Genomic DNA, 8,742 nt, shown 5'->3' with positions numbered 1-8,742 from the left:
ACCACAAAACACACACACACACACACACACGTTACGTGGCTTCCGAGGTTTAAACTGAAAAAAAAAATTAAAAACTTCATGACCACAGACCACCTCAAACCAGAAATACCTCAGAATTTTCTACTTGTATGAGTTTTATTATATATTTTGTTAGTTGTGTTGTCTTGTAGTAAGTATATTTTAATGTAAGTTGGCTTTTATGACAAGGGAGTCCTAAAAAAAGAAAAAAAAGAAAAAAGTTCCAAAATCTTTTACGAAGTGCTACCATTTTTTTTTTTGTTTTATAAAGCACCATTGTAAATAACTGTATACAGTTGTAGAATAACTGCCTATATAAGGTACCTGGGCATTATTCACTCTTATTTGTGAAGGCTGTTTTCCATTCTGTGTTATTTTTTTGGTCTGTTTTAGTGAAAGGACAGTACCTCTTTTTTTTTCTTTTTTTTTCTTCTTATTATTTTTATTTTTTTTACTTTGAATATAACATGAATTCTGTGTCTTGCTAGACTGACAAAGTTATATGCATTGGATGGCCAGAACTTCTAAATTTTTCTGCGTGTTAAGCCAAAATGCAGTCCTAAACTAATCACCCTGTAACGCAAATGTAAAAAGTCTGTATGATATGAACTAATTGGACTTCTTGCCACTGCCAAATTGTCAGCGTGCACCTTTGCACAGATATAATTTATTAAGCAAACAAAATTGCTAATTGGAGAAAATATAAAGAAAATTGAAATATATTTCTTGAAAAATATAGCTTTAAAACCCAGAGGTCACGGTCCTTTATCTTGAAGAGACATTAAGATAATTGCCTTAATTTGTCTATCTGAATAAAGTCTTAACCTATTCTTTCAAGTTCCTGAATGTATATTGCATATTAGTATGTACACACATGTAACTGTATTTCCGTGTGTAGGTTTGGAAGTTTCTGTTTCTTGATGTGCTTCTGTTGAGAACACCTTGACAAAACCAGACAGAACGATACCATTTTGACCCAGCCAGTGTCCCCGGTGGTGGTTGGCATCTTTGGGCCTGATGCTGCGACGTACCTATGCTTAGCATTAAGCGTGTAGGTAGCTCTCCTGGTCTCATGACATTAGGCACTCACTTAATGTTAAGCATAGTCGTAAAGGTTTGCAGGATCAGTATTTTTCATGTTTAATATATTTCTGCACTGAGATTTATATAAAAATGTGACTATGTTTTAGAAGTGAAGTGATGTGAGGGTTGGGGTGGAGCGTAGAGCAGTTAAGATGGAGTGAATACTTGTTCCGAGGTGGGCTTGCTCCCATTTCCCCGGGAACGGGAGCCAGTTCATATTGCTGCAGAAAGAAAAAAGCTGTACTGTCTTTTAACTGTTAATATCTGTTTGCTGTTCTGGTTTTTTTTCCTTCAGCATTATGTATTATGGCTAAAACAGGCTTATTACAGCAGTTGCTTTTTTATCCTGATTTCTTTAAGAAGCTTTAAAGTATTTATTGAAAGTGCCATATGATTTTAATAGCCTATTAGACAGTCTCTGAAATCTTCTCTTTTGAGAAAGTATAAATGAAAATTCTCACGTGTAGCTTATCTTACTGCGGGGAACTGCACGACCGTACAAACTTTGACCAAATGTTGACTGTAAAGTATTACATCTTCCCTGGTGTGATGGTTCCTTATAGATCATCTTGTCAACAGGATTCAGAAACTGATTTTTTAAAAGAATTTCCAAATTGCGTCTGTGCTCAGTTACAAATCGTAAATGTATGTAGGTTTGTGTGTCTTGCTATCGCAGCAGAGAAGGAAATCCTGAACTTTTGCTTATTTACAAATTTGTACCAGTTTAGCTAAAGCTGTTCTTTTAAACTGGTATTTATTTATTTTATTAATGAAGACAAGCTCTGATTAACTTATTGGTCTTTCAACACTTGAGCTGTCAAGCAAGTAGTTTCCTCGCCGCTAATCTAGCATTTGAACTCTCATTGACAACATGATTTTGGTTCTCTTCAGTACTGCAGAGGCTTTTTCCAAGTCAGCAATCGGGCACATCCATAGGTGTAGCTGTAATAAGCAATTGTGGCTCTTTTCCTCTTAACACTCCCTTGAATATGATGGGTACAACACCTCTTACGTTACTTCCCGAGCACTAAATTTCACGGAAGTACTTGCTGCAGAATTTTATTGTTGACCTTCCTCTCTTGTACGGCAGTTCTTAGGTGAATATTAACCTTGAATATCCTGGGTAAAAATTCTCCTTGACTTTAGGAGCCAGGATTCCCCTCTCCCCGGTGTAACTCCCTTTATGAATTTATTGCACTGGCTGGGCTGGTTTCCTAGGTGGAGGAAGTTTGAGCTCACGTTTTGAAACTGGAAATGCCACAGGAACTAAGATTGCTTTTTTTGAGATGATAGAGCTGTGACTTGCTAATGAAATTGCATTAGTACAGCAAGGCTGGAAATTGTATGTGGCTCATGTTGAAATACATGTGCATGTTATAAGAGATGGCTATAAGCCAGTCTAACCATCAGTTAAGTAGCACCAGGCTTATTCATTATGATTAAGGATTTTAGCTAGTCCTGATCATACAGTCTTCTCTGTTTAAGGCAAAAGAAAACTACTTTTTATTCTGCCTCTTTCTTCAGCTGAAATTCTCTTACAGAATACACTATGCTAGATAAGGTTACACCTATGGAAATGCCGAGATCTTTGTGTATGTTCGTTTCAAAGAGAAGGTCCGTGAGTGCCCCCCAGTAATTCCACTGCATTTTCCTTGGGTCTCGGACTCACTGCTGTTCCCGCTTGAAGCTGTTGGTTTCAGTAGAAGCAGCGGAAGCCTCGGGTCCACTCAGTGCAACGTTGCTGGGGGGTATTTCCAGGTTGGCTGGGCCAGGCCTCGCCAGTAGGAACCCTGATCCCCCTTAATATCACAGCACAGAAACGGGAGAGCACACGTTTTATTCCTCTTGTGCTGCTTTCTAGGCAGACTGTCAGAACTTGCCCTGTTTTGCAGGGGAAAGGTCTGTTTTCACTTAGTATGGAAGAAACTCGTACTGCAGAGGAAGGTGCCGGTTGATAACGCTGTGACAGTGCTGTTGTTGCAGTCCTCTTCAAGCCACACTCCGCTTGAGAAGTTGCTAAGCAGGAAGTGTCCCGCAAACTATTATCACTTTTACATACAGAATATTGTTTGCTAACATTGTAAATAAAATAGACTATATAATAGAGGAAAATAAGGACATTTTGACTTTTTTACTTTTGGAAAAATATATATATATATTTTAGTTACATATACAAACAAAAATTCTACATTGTGTGAGAATTCTTTTATACCACAAATTATTTTTGTAATGTCTAATATGTTTCTGCAGGGAAAAGGGAGAAAGGTCTGTGTTACGCACAGCAAATAAATAAATAAATATATATAATGTTTAAATGAAGTGTGCACTACATCAAAGTCTAGAGGATAGAACAAGTTTAGCCTGAAACCAGTTTGAGGAGCAAGTCTGGATGTACTTGGACATGCTTTGAGGACGGCACTGAGTATATGTTTAGGTTATCTTGCATGTCACATCCCTTCTGCTAAAGATGCTTATTGCTTTTCTATGACCATCTTCAGTTTAACCAGGAAGAGTTTTTTCATGTACCCGTGCGAGTATCCATGCGTGAGCAGTGTGTCTTTTGGCATACGCCGTGATGCCGCAGTGAGTTGTGAAGTCAGGGTGTTAGGAAGGTACCGAGACCAAATAGCCGGGCTGATCTCGCTCGCTGCCATATCCGTTTATAGCAGCTGCGTCTGCTGCATTGACAATATGATCTGTAAGGAGCTGTTGCCAGTAGAGTCCTGATAAAACCAATTCCTAGAAGTTCCTTCTCTCTGAAGTGACACAACTAATCAGGCTTCACCAGAACACGCAGATATGTGCTCTGTGTTCCCAACGTCAGATTTTACGGTCTGGGTCGGAGGCGCTAAAGAAAAGGAGCACTGTCATGTCCAAAGTCCTACTTAGAAAAAGAGCATTCCAAATTTGTGTAACCAATCCAAGGTATTCTAAAAGTATTAAAGAAAAAAATGTAATACGTATTCTTTTCACTTAATCGAACTTTACCCATTGGACCGAAAATTCACTCCGGTCTTTTTGGTTCCCGTAACCTCGACAGCAGAGTGTCAGTGGGGTAAGAGTTACTGAAAAAAGCTTTAAACCAAACACTACATTGCGCTGCCTTGAAGCTGGTTTGACAGTGTGCCTTTTGAAATTAGTGCTTCAACGACTTCGAGCAGGCTCCTGCAGTTGCTGAGTCCTACATCTGTGTTCTTGGTGAAGTCCTGGCCCTGTGGAAGCCGGGGGGAGACTTGCCATCTAATTCAGTGGGACCATGAGTGTGCGTGTGTTCCTGGAGCACTTTCTAAACACCCCTGGTCCCTTACTTACATGGGACTTCTTTTTTAAAACTCTAGTTTTAGGGTGACGCTCGGTTCCCTGACTGAAGTAGTAACCTATCGAGTAAGCAGTAATCCTTTTTGTCGGGACGCTTCCACAAAAAGAGATCATACTTGTGTTATGTCCATCCAGCTGTTCTGAAATGTAATGCTATTCTGTTGTGCCTTTATTTTTCCATGTAAAAGCAACTGCTGTAAGCTTTTTTTTTCTTTTACTCGTTTTTTCTGTCTGAAAAAACACTTTTCATTGCCCAGCTGTTATTTCTGGATGCAGTCTGTGATCCAGGTATTTCAAGAACCAATTACCTCAAACCTCATGTTAAACAGTGTTGCTATCTGGATTCTCCTTGATACTACAATATTGTAACATACACAAACAGGAACCTTGCTATATATGGGTGTTTATATATATGTATCATATACATATATACACGTATATATATGATATATATATGTAAATGGAAAGTGATCCCCAAGGACTGAAGGAAAAAAGCAAAACCTTTTTGTTTTCCAACATTGAAACCAAAAGGGCTTCTCTGAAGCTCTATAATGGCATTGTGCTGGATATATATCAAGAAAGTGTTTTCTGAAAAGTGCTTCCTTTGTTAGCCTTTTATTTCAGTATTTTAATGGGGCAGATGATGTGATTAAAACACTATTTCTACATTTTTTGGCCCATTTTGAAGCAGAGGCCTCTTAATCTTTCCAGTTGTTAAAAAAACAAAAAAAAAACAACTCAGTGTACAACATTCCAGTAAGGTTAGTATTGCAAAACTAAAGCATGTTCTGGGAAGGTTTCATAGCTTCTGTTTTTGTGAAAAGGAAGGCATTGGCCATACTTCATTCAGCTTTTCCACTGTTTTGAGGAACTGAAGTTTAACCAGTAACCATCCTAGTCAATTAAAATCCTAATTCAATAGTCACTGGCATCTCTGCATTGCCGCCCCTGTTAAAAACAGAACACCCCAAACCTCCCCAAAAAACAACCCAAACCAAGAATCCAACCACGACGGGGGAGGAGGAGGTCGGAGCATTTCATAGCTCCTGAAGGTGGACTTGGTAGCAGAGCAACTTTGTGGATAGCAAAAAACGTGTTGGCAAGACCTAGAACCTGTCTAGCCCTTTCCTTTTTCCAACTACCTTCTCCCAAGAACCTTCTCATAAAAGCAGACCTTCAACCACAGTGACTTCTTAATGGTACTTTGCTGAAGAGAATTCTGTTCAGGATATATTTTCTGGGGAAAAACAGAAAGTTAGACCATTCTTTTCATTAACATTTTACTGTACGTGTTCCCCTCCCAAATGTCTGTTTTTAAAAAATGTATCCATGTAGCTGATGCAACATTACAGTCTGTATTTTACTTGGACAAAGTAGTAGCTTTCCAATCCAAATAGTAATGAATTTACTAATGCTAGGAATTCATTTAATTAATTAATTACTGGTAATTAATGGCTAGTAATTAATTTACTATTACTAAAGGAAGAAAAGGAGATGTTTCTCTTTCCCCATTTTTTGCTAGACTGTCTAGTGTTTCTATGGCTATTGATGGTTTATGATTATCTTTGGTCAATCATTTACAAAAGTACTAAAATCTCCCAGAAGGAGGCATTTTGCAATGCTGCTGGCCTTCCAGTGGAATAACTGTGATGCAAAAGTCGATCTGTTGGTGGATGAGAATTGAAGGAGGTGGTTACTGCAAACTAAGTAACATTCTTGACCTCAATTCTATGCCATAAGTCCGCACAATGCCATTGTCAATCTGCTCAAACTATCTGCTTATGAATTCTGCATGATCCTCATGATAGAGTTGAAAGCCTGATCTTTCACCTGTTAATATTTTCACATTCGTCCTTAAGTTTGACAAATTTTATACTGTAAAGTTGACTTAAGTACAGTTTGATGTCAATTCTTGTGGAAAGAGCTTTCTGCATGTAACATTAGACACATACAGTTAAACAACACAGCATAGTAGAAAACTCACAAGAAAATGTTTTGGCACCAGCAGAAAGAAATCTCGCCCTAACCATTTGTCATTTTAAACCATCTTATTGTAAGTTTTACCAGCTACTTCTAAATTTGTGCTTTATTTAAAGAAATAAAATAAAAATCCTAAGACTTGTCTAGCGTAGTGAAATATGTGTATATCAGTTTTAGGATAAATAGCTAAGTCTTATTACGCTGTGTTACTTAACTTGTATATATAGAGTATACATAAGAGTTTGCAGTAACCTGTTTCTCCAGGATTTCCAGTTTGAATGGATTTAAACTCAAACTATGAGATTAAGTAAATGATTTAGAAGATTGCAGAATAAACTGAGTGTAAATTACAGGAAGCTCTATCAGATGGTGAAATAATTTTTAACGAGTCTTTTGGTCCTTGGCTCAAATTCACTAAGTACTGTTTGTATACCAAGATATGTGAAATGTAAATGTTGTAGGTTATATTTCACTCTTGTAGCTATAAAAATGTAGAACAGAGATAGCTTGTACTACTGAGTTAACAAAAGTTATACTAAAGTATCCTGTTAAAGAAAAAAGTATACAGAGAGTTAAGCTCGTTGCTGTAACCCCTTTTGGATTGAAGTGTGCTGATTTTTTATATATGTGTATTTTATATATATATTCTGCAAAAGTATATATATATAAAATGTATATATAAAATGGCCTATTGCAGACATCCATTGTATTGCAGTTATGAAATGAAGACATTTTGGAAAGAACATTGTATCATAGTTCATGAATTTGCAGTGGATCTTTGTTCCTTTTTACTGTGGTATTTTAGAAATGAGTCTCAAGTTTGAAATTAGACCTGCCAAGTTGGAGTTTTGCTGCTTCAGCTTTGCACTGGGTGTCCGAATAAACCAGTATGAATGTAGTATTTGCCCTGTGTGAAGCAGCTACACCCCAACAAATAGGAGGAAAAAAACTAGAAAGAACTATTTCAAGTTTATCTTTTTGTATATGAAAATAAACAGTAAATTACAAATAATTGCTTCTCTTGTTGGTGCGACGTTAAAAATCATTGTTACTTTATTGTCTTTGGCATCTAGCTGGAGTATTTCCTTTTTTATAGAAGAATGTTTTGGTGTTTTAATGGCATCTCTGCTATCCAAAATCCCTGCAGAGGCATTTGCAGAGGCATCGCTGAGGCCTCTACTACCCATCATTTGCTAACTCCTCCAAAGGGAAGGGGGAATTGGCTCGAGTCGCTGCGTCCTTTTAAGTGCGTTGCCTCTTGCAGCGCTGTGGTAACACTGCTTATCATTCCCAGCGAAGAACTGTTCGCACAGAGCATTACGTGCCTGTTAAGCTGTATCAATACAAAGTCCAGCAACACAGCTGCAACTGCCAGCGATGGGGGGGGTTTAAGCTAAATCCCAGGACCCTGCAGTAAAGTGTCTGCCCTCCCCTTCCACCAGCTCTCGCAGAAGAGCAGAGCAGACAGCAAGGGACAGTCACTGCCTAAATGGTTCCAACCGGATTTACAAAAGCTTGCCCGCTAATACCCTAACAGTTGCAGGGAGTCACAGTTACGCTGAACGTACAGCTGCTATTAGAGCCATGAACAGTATAAAGCAGCACGCCCCTGTTCATGGTGTGCCCGCTGCAACCGCACAGCCAAGTCCTTGGCGAGGACGGCTGGGTATTTCTTCGGGCAAGGGAGGCTGTTAGCAAACACGCGGCGTGCACAAGTGCTGCGGGGTTCCCAGTCAGGGAAATAGCTTCAGCGTGAGGTACCAGCCATCAGGGCGAGCATCGGACCCGGGACTGAGGTGCAGCTTCCAGACACCATGGGTTTTGGTTTCTTTTTTCCCCGCTTCAGCGGAGTACCCAACAAGGTTCAGTAAGGCAGAGGGAGTGGACCTGGAAAAAAAATTTTTAAAAAAGCTTGAGCTCCCTGTACTTGTAGCAACACAGTGAGCTCCGTAATCCCCACAACATGAGGCAAGAAGATGCCCTCGGCCACAAACTGAAGCATGGCCGGGCAAGCTGCCTGCAGTGAAGCGATGGCGCGGCGACACAGCCCTCATGTTTTGGTGTATTCCATTGCTAAACCGGTCCTTTTTTTCAGCAAAAATGCCTCCCACTTGGTGCTGGGTTGGAAATGCTTACAGAGGACCCCCAGGAGGCCAGTATGAAGATTAACAGGCACCTGTGAGGGAAAAACAGTAATAATCGGGCTGGTGGTTTTCCTGACAAAAAGCCTGATGTCAAATCACTAAATGGTGACAAAACCCAACCCCGCACCTTCCTCTGGGGCTGGGGCCCAGGGCCATCGCCCCCGGCCTCACTGTCTGGGGACTACTTTAGCCACCCCTC

The sequence above is a fragment of the Aptenodytes forsteri genome, unplaced genomic scaffold (assembly GCF_000699145.1).
Source record: "Aptenodytes forsteri isolate BGI_AS27 unplaced genomic scaffold, ASM69914v1 Scaffold296, whole genome shotgun sequence".
Taxonomy (NCBI): domain Eukaryota; kingdom Metazoa; phylum Chordata; class Aves; order Sphenisciformes; family Spheniscidae; genus Aptenodytes; species Aptenodytes forsteri.
This window is presented reverse-complemented; position numbering follows the sequence as displayed.